At 39.8% G+C, this 15,721-nt stretch overlaps 1 protein-coding gene across 1 annotated transcript in view; it reads right to left on the minus strand.

Annotated features, from left to right (window-relative positions):
* Nucleotides 1-3,753: 3,753 nt before the first annotated feature.
* LOC126249714 (glutamate decarboxylase) overlaps nt 3,754-15,721 on the minus strand; it is a 262,230-nt gene continuing 250,262 nt past the window's right edge. The window contains exon 12 of the mRNA XM_049951395.1: nt 3,754-3,830. The gene's annotated coding sequence lies outside the window, so the exon portion shown is untranslated. The remainder of the gene's footprint in view (nt 3,831-15,721) is intronic.

Here is a 15,721-nt window from a genome sequence, read left to right on the forward strand (position 1 = left end):
GTTTCTTACATATTGTCCTTACTTATGTGGTCACCAAGATGTTCATTGTGAGTATTTCAGCTGTTTAATTTTGATGGTACTTTTAGTTTTATACTCTTTTATATTCTTTGATTGTTACATTTCCTGTTATTTGCTATGTATTCCTGGTTTGCAGACAATCTGAGGATGAGTTCTACCCAAAACACATCTAATGAAACTGTTAGTGTATCAGTTGATGTCTTTTTAAGCAGCAACTGGTACAGCAGTTGTGGAATTATCCTCTTGAAGAGTACTTCAAATGCCTGAAAATGTTATACACTTGTTTCAAGGGAAGAACATTCTTTTTTCTTCTCAAGAAATTCTGAGATCAATATTCCTAGAAAAGATTATTATTTTTGGAGACTTTTCCAATAATATTCTTATAACTGGCTTATATCAGCTTTATAATGTTTTTGACATGTTCAGCAATACAGTGACAGGATAAATGACTGAAGTTTCATGATAAACCAGATACCCTGATGTTATTCTATTTGACAACAAAAGCATTGGTTATAGAAACTTCCACTGTGCATCTGTTACAAGTTAATCAATGCTGAAAACTACTTAATTGACTAACTTCTGCAACCAAATTGCAGTACTGTTTCTTAAATGAATTTCATATGGTGGACACCACATGAACAAACAAAATTATTCTTTTATAGACTTAGTCTGACTCCTTTTGCTTTTCATGCATAGAGAGTTGTCTGTACTGACAATCTTTGTCATTATGTTTGTAGATTAAAATGTTAGATAATGTTTAATCTTGATGCAATTTGTTGTTAATAACGTGTAATGACTTTCTCAATTTTTCGTAGTGTTCTGCCATTGCATATCATTCAGGAGTTGTACTATTCAGTAACATGATATTTGACTCATCAGTATCTCATTTTTGGTGCTAAAATTTTATGATGAATCCTTTAACTTATACACTTAGAAAAACATCAGGGCATACTGCAATAATGTAATACTGCAATGATATACAGGTAGTAGATTCATTAAGCATAGTGAATTCTCATATTTCTGATTAATTTGTTTGGACAGACCAAGAGAAGTTACAGGGGTCATAAATGGATATCATACATTTTAATATGCGATACTCTGTTGTTTATGTAATGGGAAAGGTATAATGATGGTCTATGTCACCATCTTTATGTGTGCACAGAACAGCTGTTTTGAGTTATTGTTAAGCAACAGGAATTTTTTTTAAACAGTCATTACAATAGTTACTAAGTTAACAAAATACTACTTTAGAATTGATTCTGAAATGATTTTCTCATTCTCACACAACACTGAATTATTAAGACTGTCTCGTTGTTTAAATCCTGCACATATCTGGCACTATGTAAGCTGTTATTTGCGATTCTAATTCTATAAAACTCGGTAATAACCAAGAGTCAACATGGCACTTTGCTTCAGAACCTTGTCTTCAACAAAATACTACAGCAGTTAGAAAGTTTCGCAGTTTCAGCTGTGTGTATGCTCTGTTATTGTTGACTAGAGATCTTACGAGAGCAGTTTATCTTGAAACAACTCAAATAAAATGATATGAACCACCTTGGAAGTAAACAAAAAAAAGCATATCAGTTCATAAGTAGACTTATTTCTTTAAGTTCAGATACGGAAAACTCCAGTTATATTCAACAAAACAAAATATTCAAATATAATTACATTATTACTGATATGTATTTCTGCAGAGAGTCTATATCTTACTTCAGTGGTGAATTTGAATCCATCAGTAACATTGAGTGAGTATATAACTTGATAAGTTATTACACTATGTTAAGACCATATACAATATAAGACTAAAATAACCTCTGTTATTCTGGTAACAACTTTATGTATTTGCAGACCATTTATGTTATATATACTAATATCACAGTTAAGCAATCACACATTCATCTACAAAAAAGTTATAAGACCTTAAAGCACATCTATATTGAAATGAGAATTAGTTTTAGGACAGCAAATTCTGTGAGACATCTCCAGATGCTAAGAGACTTCTTTAAAACTCACACTATACAATCCTTTCCCATGTTAATTGACTAATCATAAAATGTTTTGATTTGCATTATAAATTTTTACTATCGATTTATTAACTGAAGTGTCACCAGTTGCAAAGAAATACACTGGTTATTGCTTTATCATTTCAAATCAGTCATTTTAATATGTTCTTTTTTGTAATAATTCTGGTATTGCTACTTCAATGATATTGACATATTACAGAATACATTTGCTAACAACATGATAGTTGTATTATAGAATAGTTTAAAAATATCAAGAATGACAAAATAATTTTGTTCAATAATTTTTAATTGCCATTTTAGGCCATAATATGCAAGTATAGGTTTGGCACACAAGATGAGTATTATTGACAAATTTTCTGTATCACAGTTTTCCTGTTTATGAATGATTTCAGTATAGACAGTAACTCAATATTCATTTTTCATACACATGTTCTTGTTGTTTATTTTTAATGTACCTCATATTAACTGGTAGATCATCATCACAGGTTTTCCTATTTATGAAATGAGTGCAAACCTTAACAGGCTCTAGCCATTTCTTGTAGATAAAAATATCACAAACCAGCCATCATTCAGTTATAGGGCCTCATTTTAACATCATTATATTATATAACTTTAATAATTTAAAAAAAAGATTATCTGAATAATTTAAACAAAGATTATCCGAGTCATTTAAATATTTGACTCTATTACATATTTATGAAAAGCACAAATACAAATGCAAAATGTGTGCAGATAATTTTACTTGTGAAGAATCACTGAACCATGCAGATCAAATGAAGACCACAAACTTTTGTATATCTGAGGTTTTGCTTTATTAATTGATGCCAAATATTAGGTTTTCTTTATTAGATGAGTTGTGCTCATTTTTTTGCACCAAATCAACTCACAAATAGTAAACATAAATAGCAAAAAGTCAGCTTCTAGTGGGAAACACAGCCACTCTCTTTTTGAATTGGAAGTAAGGACTGAAATGTATTTAAGCTGCCAGATTTTTCATCTGTACTTCTGATTGCAGTGAAATAAAAGGTCCATATTAATGGCATTTTTATAGATTACAGTATTAAAATTCTATGCTCAATTTAGTTCTATAAAAGCCTCTATTAAATACTACTGTTACCATGATGGTATGTAAAACATACATGCATTGCACACACATTTTATGATTATTTATCCTTGATCACAAAATCATTTCTGGGACAGTAGCACTTATATTAATAATTATTTACAGAAACAATTCTTAATTGTGTAACAAAATGGCTACTATTGTAATATAGGTATTGTCATACCAGCGTAGAATGTCTTAAATCTGACAATTGTTAATTTACATACAGCTAGCGTGGATGAACATGTTTGCCATTTGGCTGAACAAGTATAATGTTACAGGTTAATCTGACTGTGTCCACACATAAAGCTATATATATGCCACAAATACTACCATACACAATACTCTTTCAACTGTTTTCATTATTTATTTTCAACATTACAACATCAATTAATATTAACACTTATGAAAACATAAAATAAACTGATATTTCTCCCTGATGTTGAGATTACAATGATACATTCCTTGAGGGAAAATTTTAATAGCTCACATATTACTCACCACAGTTTATTTCTAATGAGTTCTTACCCAATCATGCTAGCAGCTACCATCTGGCTATGTTGTGCTGAATACAAGTTGTTCAGTTTCAGTCTCTATGAAAATATGTTCGTCTCTTTTTGTAAATGGTGAATGGGATGTAGTTAACTCTTCTACCTTCATTACACACTGATTTTGTGCTCCAGGTGCTGAAACAATTCATAACCTTGTAAGAGGTGCATAATGGACTAGGACATAAAACTAACATGTTTTAACTATACAGAATATTTATCTGTAGATTTAACTGCTAGTGTGATCTAATAAATATTAAGAAAATCTTTTGAAAGCTTGTTGGGGCAAGTATTGATCGTACCACAAATATACTAGTAAGCATTTGCCAAACTCCTCTATGCATCTCAAGTGTTTTGCTTCGAAATACAGTTGCCATTTTCTTTATATCTTTTCCTGTATAGATCTGGAGATGGGTTACAAGTGTTAGCTGAACCATAGCTCTATCACTAACTCTCAAGAATAGCAAATATAAACAGTACCCAACATCCGGAATGTACTTTCATCAAAGCTGTTGAAGGTTAAGAGCTGTGATCTTCAAATTAGTGGTTATGCATGTAGAGCTTTGAGAAACGACCTCCTGGTGTCAACAAGGAACCTTAGGGCCGATGAATAGTGTTCAAAATTAAATGTACCAGAATTGTTCAATAAATAATGCCCCAAATGTTTCATTTTAGGTGCTTCGAATTTGATATTTCTTCTGGAAGTGTGTGACCTTGAAACAATTCAGCCAGATTGCAGATCTGTGGTGAACTATCAAAATCGCGTCTACACAAGACACTCGTTCCAAGCAACATACTGTAATTGTCTTTTGAGTTGTGGCAAAAGAAACCAGGGTAGCGTTTGTGCAGAACGAATGGTAATGATGTTACTTATTGGACTACTGTTAGGATTTGTGTAAAGAGAGTTAAAAGGTCAGGAAGAGCAGAAATTGAACATTGTGATCGGCCATGTTCAAGATGTCATGTCACAGCTACTGCTCTTGACGTGATGAATCCCATGGAAGCCATTATTCATGCAGACTATCACAGCTATCAGTGACATTAGAAATGCATGTGCAATGGTTGTGACTCTTGAACATTGTAAGCTGTGCTCAAGATGGGTCCCACAAATGCTAACAATAGACTATAACATCTAAAAAAAGGTCAAGATTTTAATGGGATGACTTGATACAGCTGTCAGGAATTTGAAGAACTGTACATTTTTCATAAGCTGTACAAATTTATTCTTTATTTTCTATTGGTTACAGTTGTAGCAATCATCTTCAAAGGAATACTATATCAACAAAAGCAAATGAACAAAGTACACACAGGGTAAAGGAAATAAGTTGTCAGCTTAACCATGGAAACACGTGGAAGTATTTGCAAAAAAATCTGTATATTAGCTAGATATGGAATTCAATTTTCCACTGAGGAAATTGAAAACTATCAGTCTTAAAATATTTACAGAATCAGAAAAATGTGCAGCAGGCCATGACTTTGATACTAGCTGGAAACTGACCTCACTATGATTAAACAGAAAGATCATTAAGGTAGTAACATGATAACTGATCTCTGTGGATATGAGTATACCAAGGAACTTATGTACGCATGAGAAATGTTGATATGACACAATGGAAAGACCATCTGTTTGTATTCGATATATGTCAACCATGGACCGTTAATATATATTGTTAACTGTAAAATATAGTTAACTGTTCATCATCATGTAGTATATGATGAAACATGGCAGTTACACTTTTCAGGTTGCTTACAGACTTATACAATCTCCAATAATACATGTTGAGTTTTGCAGCTTCTGTAGTTCCTCAGTAACGATGAGGTATGAAGTCATAGAACTGTGGTGCCTGATTGCTGCACAATGTTATCTCTAAGGTCTAAGTGAGACATTTCCTGATTTATAGGTCATGAGGTGCTTGAGGTCTAGGTTATTTGAAATCGAAGGTATAGGTTATATGGTGCTTATGGACTATGTGATCAGTGCCAGAGGTCTAGGTTGTGTGACAGCAGGGATTTAGATTTTTTGATCTGGACCCCTATATTTCCCATCCTTTCAGAGATAGACATAATATACAGTTCTTGTAGTTTTTATACGTTTATCTCATTTTGTACATATATAGATAGAATTTCTTATATTCAGCGATATGGCTAGTATAATTTACTCTTGACGTAACTTTACAAACTATGTTTCATTGCTGTGGCAATATATTATCATAGTGCATAACACAAATTATTTAGTAAGAGATAGTCTTCATGATGTAAAGTATCTAGATATCCCATATATACATAACTACTGTGATTTACTCATATCAGAAGAAGTTAGATATTTGCAGTGTCTTACATTAGTGAATTGAATGTGACATGGTAACAAGCTCTTTGCATGAAGTCTTCTCTGAGCAGTTGCCGTCAATAGATGTTAATTGAGATTTTTCTGACCTATGTCACTCTGGACTGTAGACAAATGTATTTTTGTCTTTTGTGTCTGCATAAGATAGTTACATATAAGAGGTAATGTTTAGTCAATATTTTTCGTCATACCATTTCTTATGATTACTATGTCTTCATACTGTTAACAACGTAGATGCAATGCAAATATTATGTTCATTTACAGGTAGACCTTCATAGTCTACATTTATCGATGGTTGGCAATATATATCTTTGCATATACCATGTATATAACACAAATCGATTCCTAAAAGGTGATCTTTGCAGTGTTAACTATTTATATCTTTCATATACTCATTCATATACTTAAGCTCTTTGATGCACTCATATCGACAGAGGTCTGTCTCATGTTACTATCTTAATGATAGTTGCGATTAATTGCAGTGAAATCAATTATGTACTGGTATAGAAAGCATGGTCTGTTATACGTTGTACATTTTACAACCCTGATGATTTTCAATTTATCCAATGGGAAGTTGAATTCCATATCCATCTAACAGATTTTTTGTAAGTGCTTCTGCATGTTTATCCTTATAAAGCTGACATGTTACTTAATGTATCCTGTGTGTACATTGTTAATTTGGTTTTGTTGATACAGTCTTCCTCTGAAGATGGTCGCAATGATCGAAACCAGTATAAAATAGATTATAAGCAGTTTGTACAGTTGATGGCAAACATGCAGTTCTTTAAACTAGCCATTTCGTCTTAGCTGTTGGAGCAATTTGATGTCAATGGAGAGATTCTTCTGTCGCAGGTCGTTGTAGGTCTGCCAGAGACAGAAAAGCAGTCACTGCAGTTGCTCCGCCCACTATAACAAAAAAAAAAAAAAAAAAGAAATTCAAGGCAGCTCCCTGTACTGGTAAAATCATGATGACAGTCTTTTGGGATAGTGATTGCGTCATTCTTATGAACATGGTACCTAAAATGGTCGGTTGTTAATTCAGAGACAAATTTGGAAACTTTGAAGAAACTCAAGAACCATTTCTGACAAGTTCGATCAGACAAGAAATCGCTAACACGACAATGCACAAGGGAGGTCTTACTCTAACATGACAAAGCACAAGGGAGGTCTTACTCTAACATGACAATGCACGCCCACACTGTCTCAGAACACTTGTGAAATTGGGTTGGATATAATTGCCTTTTCCACTCCATAGCCGAGACCTAGCGCCCTTGGTTTTTATCTGTTAAGGTGTGTTAAGGTGCTTCAGTGTTCTCTACGTGGGGAACACTTTGAAGATCATGAGGCTGTAATTCATGCAGTGAAAATATGGTTATGAGTATAGGACAAGAGGTTTTAACAACAGGGAATAAGTGCTCTTACACAACATTAGCATAAGGCCATGGATTGCGATAGAGGTTATGTATAAATACAGTACATTTGAAACAGACGTTGTATGATATTGTCACCAAATTCTAAATTTGAAGAATAAATACGTTCTGGGCAAAAAAATTGTGGGCATTATTTAATGAATGACCCTCGTAAACTACAGCCAATAAATGAGGGCGTGCTGAAAAGTAATGCTTCCATAACTACACTCCTGGAAATTGAAATAAGAACACCGTGAATTCATTGTCCCAGGAAGGGGAAACTTTATTGACACATTCCTGGGGTCAGATACATCACATGATCACACTGACAGAACCACAGGCACATAGACACAGGCAACAGAGCATGCACAATGTCGGCACTAGTACACTGTATATCCACCTTTCGCAGCAATGCAGGCTGCTATTCTCCCATGGAGACGATCGTAGAGATGCTGGATGTAGTCCTGTGGAACGGCTTGCCATGCCATTTCCACCTGGCGCCTCAGTTGGACCAGCGTTCGTGCTGGACGTGCAGACCGCGTGAGACGACGCTTCATCCAGTCCCAAACATGCTCAATGGGGGACAGATCCGGAGATCTTGCTGGCCAGGGTAGTTGACTTACACCTTCTAGAGCACGTTGGGTGGCACGCGATACATGCGGACGTGCATTGTCCTGTTGGAACAGCAAGTTCCCTGCCGGTCTAGGAATGGTAGAACGATGGGTTCGATGACGGTTTGGATGTACCGTGCACTATTCAGTGTCCCCTCGACGATCACCAGTGGTGTACGGCCAGTGTAGGAGATCGCTCCCCACACCATGACGCCGGGTGTTGGCCCTGTGTGCCTCGGTCGTATGCAGTCCTGATTGTGGCGCTCACCTGCACGGCGCCAAACACGCATACGACCATCATTGGCACCAAGGCAGAAGCGACTCTCATCGCTGAAGACGACACGTCTCCATTCGTCCCTCCATTCACGCCTGTCGCGACACCACTGGAGGCGGGCTGCACGATGTTGGGGCGTGAGCGGAAGACGGCCTAACGGTGTGCGGGACCGTAGCCCAGCTTCATGGAGACGGTTGCGAATGGTCCTCGCCGATACCCCAGGAGCAACAGTGTCCCTAATTTGCTGGGAAGTGGCGGTGCGGTCCCCTACGGCACTGCGTAGGATCCTACGGTCTTGGCGTGCATCCGTGCGTCGCTGCGGTCCGGTCCCAGGTCGACGGGCACGTGCACCTTCCGCCGACCACTGGCGACAACATCGATGTACTGTGGAGACCTCACGCCCCACGTGTTGAGCAATTCGGCGGTACGTCCACCCGGCCTCCCGCATGCCCACTATACGCCCTCGCTCAAAGTCCGTCGACTGCACATACGGTTCACGTCCACGCTGTCGCGGCATGCTACCAGTGTTAATGACTGCGATGGAGCTCCGTATGCCACGGCAAACTGGCTGACACTGACGGCGGCGGTGCACAAATGCTGCGCAGCTAGCGCCATTCGACGGCCAACACCGCGGTTCCTGGTGTGTCCGCTGTGCCGTGCGTGTGATCATTGCTTGTACAGCCCTCTCGCAGTGTCCGGAGCAAGTATGGTGGGTCTGACACACCGGTGTCAATGTGTTCTTTTTTCCATTTCCAGGAGTGTATATCGGTGTACTACGAGACACCCAGAAAACTAAAGGCACGAATTGAAAGAGTTTGTCCACCTATAGAGCACCCTGTCCTTCACCCTGACAATACCTGACCAAATACGAGTGCTGTGACATCGCCAGCAATCCAATGCCTTGGGTTTGCTGTCATAGATTATGTTCCATATCATCCAAACTTGCCCCCAATTGTCGTCTGTTGCCAAAACTGAAAGAGCATCTTTGAGGACCGCACCTTGATAGTGATGAAGCAGTGCAAACAGAGGTGAGGATGTGGCTCTGACAACAAAGCCAAACCTTCTACAGTGATGGTACCAATAAACTGGTCTCTCATTGGAAAAAATGTATATGTCGACAGGATGTTGATGTTGAAAAATAAATCTGTAGACATGAAGACTGGAGATGTAGAAAGTTAAGAACTTTTATTTGGTTTAAAAAGCATTAAGAGTTTTGACATTAAAAATTCAGTGGCGTTACTTTTCAGTACACTCTTGTAAAAAAACACTACTTTATCAGTTTTTTTGGTTTGGCTTTGTGAAAGTCTATAGCTGTAGAATGAAGCAGTTTGCAGTTAAACAGCAGTAGAGGATCAGTGCAGGTATGGGCCCAGATAATGATCTAAGTCCAGGTCACCATCCACCCCTCTAGGGAAACTGGGAGTGGTAAATTCTAGGTCATGATGTAAACTGATACCTACCATGTATGAAGATAACGCCCCTTCCACTGTCCACACCTCTGTGGCTATTTATGACACAAAAACAGCGGGAAAATTAAGATCACCCATCCAATGGGCTGGGTCTAAGACCAAAATCAAGATCACCCTCCCCCAGCTGATCTTGACCAATAGGATGACATAAAATGGTGGGAAAACCAAGTCAAGTGTTGGTATTTCCCACGTGCTGTTCAAGAGTGAAAGAATTGAGAAATAGTGCAAAAGTGATTCAAGACAAGAAGTTATGTTTGAAATGCAGAGTACTCATGTAGACGTTGAATAAAGTATTGTCATATAAGGTTGTCAACGATATTTTTCTGTAAAGCAAGAAAGAAAATATCATGAAAGTCAAAAATAAATAATACATTTTTTATGGTCTTGCAATAATACGGTGATTCATTGTGTAGGTTTTTTCCACCTCTAATTTCCTACACATGAGGAGTGGACAGTCCACTGTGAAACATTTTTGTTACAGACAATTCTCGATAGGTTTGGAGGTGGACAAAGGTGGTTCCCAATTGGAACTGAAATAAAAAGCCTGATGCACACATACCTTTGAAAACAGGGGTAAGTACGATATTGTAGTGCCTGTCTTAAGAAGAATGATGCAATGTACCACCGAACATGCATGCATGTCCAAAGGAATGGGCAGTGTGGCGACTACAGCTGTTGTGAAATGCATGAAATGCTTTCGCAGTTGCGAATACAAACAACCATAGTCTGCCTGATACCAGGCAGCGACTAGCAGTTAAAATGTTCTCCTCTGTACAAGAATTATATAATGTGTAGAAGTACAGATTGTGACGCAGGAACGACGACATATGGAAGTTTATGTGTGGCTGTGGATGGTGCACGGATAGTCAAAGCCCGCTCGCGTAAAACGGTAAATCCGGGATGGAATCTTGGTGCAGCACAGATTCCCCTTGCACAGATGATGATTGTTCGTGTTCACAACTGAGAATATATTTCAGTTATACTGGTAAGTTTACAGCTCCAATTGCGTCGTATTATCCACAAATCATTCAGAGTGCGCTTACTTTCTCGTAAATTATCGTAACCTGCTGTATTTCGCGTAAACAGAAAAATTAATTTTCAAAGTCACAACATAGTCAGCAGTTTCTGAAGTTGTGGTGCCTACGTAAGTGGCGCTGTTTTTCGATACTTATGTGTCCCCCTTGGATTACACTGTTTCCATTGTACTGTCACAAACAGAGTTCTGTGACGAAGTAAGGCAAGAACGCATAGTGTTGGTCTGTGAATAACCTAATGAGATTTTTGGACAAGAAACTACAATAATTCTGAAAGTCAGAAGTGGATAAGAAAATGTTTTTATTCAACGTCGCCATGTATTTAGATAGTGTTATGTGTGACAAATGAATGGACACCATCATATTATATGGCATTGCCTGACTCAGTCTTAGATGTCAAACCCCATCAGAAGTGACATCCCATTATATAAAATTCAGCATTAAGCCGATTCACAGCAATCGTTTCTCTCAAGTGAGGGATGAGAAAATCAATCACCCATTGTATTGCGACTGACATTGGGCACTATTTTGAAGGAGTGGTAGAAAAAGTAAAGAAGTTTTTATTTTATTTTATTGGCTTTCGAGACGTGATCATACAGCAGTCTCAATAGCGGAACGTCAATTGTGACGATATGAACGTGAGAACAACGCAACACTCCGTCTTCGGTCGGGAATCGAACCCAGGTTCCTTCAGTTAGCAATCTACTACGCTGACCGCGCAGCTACCAAGGCGGACAAAAACGTACGTTAACACCCCATCTATGACAGTGGCATTGAAGACGCAACACAAATCTATTAATATCAGAGTCTGATCAGTTCTTATAACCTGTGGAATAATAATATTTGTCACAAGAGTAACAGCTTAAGGTGCTTTTTTTTCGTCGCAATGCAGGAAAATGACAGTTTTTTTTTTTTTTTTGTAAATGTGACCCTTTAATTCTTTTGCACTGTGCATAATTCAATAATTTACTATTTCAGATGTAACACAGGTGGATCTGCCTCTGAACCGTACCATTGATCTGCTGGAGTACAGGCTATTCTTCGTGATCAAATTGCATTTCAAGATTAGGAGGTTGGGGGTGTGTATGCCTTAGAAGACTGTAGTTTGAACTGAACATTTGTTTACGGTGAAAGGCAGCACCACACAGCAATACTTCACTAAAATGGGAACTGATAACCGTTCGTAATGCAGCTTGTAGGATATGCTACTAAAATAAGGGGCTGACAGACATAATGTAGACGATCTTTGCTATCACAGACTCCAACACAGATGTCATTAGTATTACACATAAGTGCAATATTAAGACTGGGGAAAGATCCTTTTTTCAATCTAGGTCCCTGTGATATACCATGCATCAAAATTCTATATCGATATGGGTATTACTAAAGGAACAAATGTGTCAAATAGATTGAAAACAGTCCCTGTTAAAGGTTTCGTTCTGCAGTGAGTCCATTAGGGATAATAAGGACACACGAAAGTTGACTGGTGTAGAAGTACAACTTACGCATAACCAACACCGAGAAAAAGGTTGTAAACTATGTTCTGTCTATATACAATTTTAGTTCTCTACCTCTAAACCACACGCAGATTTTTAACACAGACTTCAACAAAGAGGACACAAGAATTATACACACACAGTGCTATGTATTTTTCATATTAGCAAGCAGTATTTGCCATGAACCTCTTACTATATACAGTATGTAAAGTGGCAAGCACCCAATCATGAATTACTAAAGTGCTGGAAACTCTAGGTCTGTACCCAAGAATATAGTGAAACGAGTTGATGACATGCATGCAAGAATGTGTGTGTTCTGTATGACTGTAGTTTTAGCTATTTAACGTGAAAATTCGATTACGCAAAATCATACAGTTAGTTTACTCATATGAAATATTGTATTTTACAACAGAAGAAACATAAGCGTGGGTTAGGTAAGGAGATGGAGTGTAAATTGACTTTGTGCTTCTCTAAGAAACACATCTGATAAGAATTCTATACCGCACAGTAAAACACTAGACGGAACAGGCAGTGTAGCAGCATCATACATCGCGTAAGTATTTCGCAGTCTTTGGTATGCTCTTCCACTTTATCTAGACATTGTTTTGTAGGAGGTGGCATCACTTCTTGGAGCATATGACTGATCTTGTATATACGTATACCCGACGTGTGTCACATGTATTTGATGTGGATACCACGTGACAAAGTGATTCACAATCATAAGAAAAACGTTGCAGGTAAATGGAGCTTTGCTGCAGGTATCGCTTATCTCCGAAATATATAAATATTACATTAACACACGAATATACAATGGAAAAAAAAACGTATTTCTCGGAAAATACTATGGAGAGTGCATTCAACGAAGACTGCATTGCCATTATGTCATCACCATCATATACTGTAGCGCCAAAGAACCTGGTATAGGCATGCGTATTCAAGTACAGAGATACGTAAACAGGCAAAATACGACGCTGCGGTCGGCAACGCCTATAGAAGACTAGTGTCTGGCGCAGTTGTTAGATTGGTTATTGCTGCTACAATGGCAGATTACCAAGATTTAAGTGAGTTTGAACGTGGTATTACAGTCGGCGCACGAGCGATGGGACACAGCATATCCGAGGTAGCAATGAAGTGCGGATTTTCCAGTGCGACCATTTCACAAGTATATCATGAATATCAGGAATCCGGTAAAACATCAAACCTCCGACATCACTGCGGCCAACGTTCAACATGACAGAATTGCAACCCATACACAGATTGCTGCAGATTTCAATGCTGGGCCATCAACAAGTGTCAGCGCGCGAACCGTTCAACGAAACAACATCGATATGGCACTGAGTGACAGCGCGGTTAGAGGCCCTTCGTGCCAGAGGTTCGAGTCCTCCCTCGGGCATGGGTGTGTGTGTGTGTGTGTTGTTCTTAGCTAAGTTAGTTTAAGTAGTGTGTAAGTATAGGGACCTATGATCTCAGCAGATTGGTTCCTTAGGAATTCGCACACATTTGAACTTATATATACACTCCTGGAAATGGAAAAAAGAACACATTGACACCGGTGTGTCAGACCCACCATACTTGCTCCGGACACTGCGAGAGGGCTGTACAAGCAATGATCACACGCACGGCACAGCTGACACACCAGGAACCGCGGTGTTGGCCGTCGAATGGCGCTAGCTGCGCAGCATTTGTGCACCGCCGCCGTCAGTGTCAGCCAGTTTGCCGTGGCATACGGAGCTCCATCGCAGTCTTTAACACTGGTAGCATGCCGCGACAGCGTGGACGTGAACCGTATGTGCAGCTGACGGACTTTGAGCGAGGGCGTATAGTGGGCATGCGGGAGGCCGGGTGGACGTACCGCCGAATTGCTCAACACGTGGGGCGTGAGGTCTCCACAGTACATCGATGTTGTCGCCAGTGGTCGGCGGAAGGTGCACGTGCCCGTCGACCTGGGACCGGACCGCAGCGACGCACGGATGCACGCCAAGACCGTAGGATCCTACACAGTGCCGTAGGGGACCGCACCGCCACTTCCCAGCAAATTAGGGACACTGTTGCTCCTGGGGTATCGGCGAGGACCATTCGCAACCGTCTCCATGAAGCTGGGCTACGGTCCCGCACACCGTTAGGCCGTCTTCCGCTCACGCCCCAACATCGTGCAGCCCGCCTCCAGTGGTGTCGCGACAGGCGTGAATGGAGGGACGAATGGAGACGTGTCGTCTTCAGCGATGAGAGTCGCTTCTGCCTTGGTGCCAATGATGGTCGTATGCGTGTTTGGCGCCGTGCAGGTGAGCGCCACAATCAGGACTGCATACGACCGAGGCACACAGGGCCAACACCCGGCGTCATGGTGTGGGGAGCGATTTCCTACACTGGCCGTACACCACTGGTGATCGTCGAGGGGACACTGAATAGTGCACGGTACATCCAAACCGTCATCGAACCCATCGTTCTAACATTCCTAGACCGGCAAGGGAACTTGCTGTTCCAACAGGACAATGCACGTCCGCATGTATCCCGTGCCACCCAACGTGCTCTAGAAGGTGTAAGTCAACTACCCTGGCCAGCAAGATCTCCGGATCTGTCCCCCATTGAGCATGTTTGGGACTGGATGAAGCGTCGTCTCACGCGGTCTGCACGTCCAGCACGAACGCTGGTCCAACTGAGGCGCCAGGTGGAAATGGCATGGCAAGCCGTTCCACGGGACTACATCCAGCATCTCTACGATCGTCTCCATGGGAGAATAGCAGCCTGCATTGCTGCGAAAGGTGGATATACACTGTACTAGTGCCGATATTGTGCATGCTCTGTTGCCTGTGTCTATGTGCCTGTGGTTCTGTCAGTGTGATCATGTGATGTATCTGACCCCAGGAATGTGTCAATAAAGTTTCCCCTTCCTGGGACAATGAATTCACGGTGTTCTTATTTCAATTTCCAGGAGTGTATATATATATATAGCCGATGTCCCACTCGTGCACCCTTGATGACTGCACGACACAAAACCTTACGCCTCACCTGGGTCCGTCAACACCGACATTGGATTGTTGATGACTGGAAACATGTTGCCCAGTCGGACGAGTCTTCTTTAAGATTGTATGAAATGGATGGACGTGTACGGGTTTGGAAATAACCTTATGAATCGATGGACCATGTATGTCAACATGTAACACCGAAAATGCAGGATGCATGGCACCTGCTGCCGATATAGTAAATTTTTTTCTGAGTTGTATGTAAATATTTATAATTCAAATGCTTTCTTTTAATAAGTAGGTAGAAGTCTGTTGACGTTTCATTGTATTTATCTGTGTCTTACTGTGAAACTTATAAGCTCTGGGAAAAAGGCAAAGGAATTGTTATATGCATCGACTAGCAACGTTGTAAAATCTTTGGGTAGGGAG

The sequence above is a fragment of the Schistocerca nitens genome, chromosome 3 (assembly GCF_023898315.1).
Source record: "Schistocerca nitens isolate TAMUIC-IGC-003100 chromosome 3, iqSchNite1.1, whole genome shotgun sequence".
NCBI classification, from domain to species: domain Eukaryota; kingdom Metazoa; phylum Arthropoda; class Insecta; order Orthoptera; family Acrididae; genus Schistocerca; species Schistocerca nitens.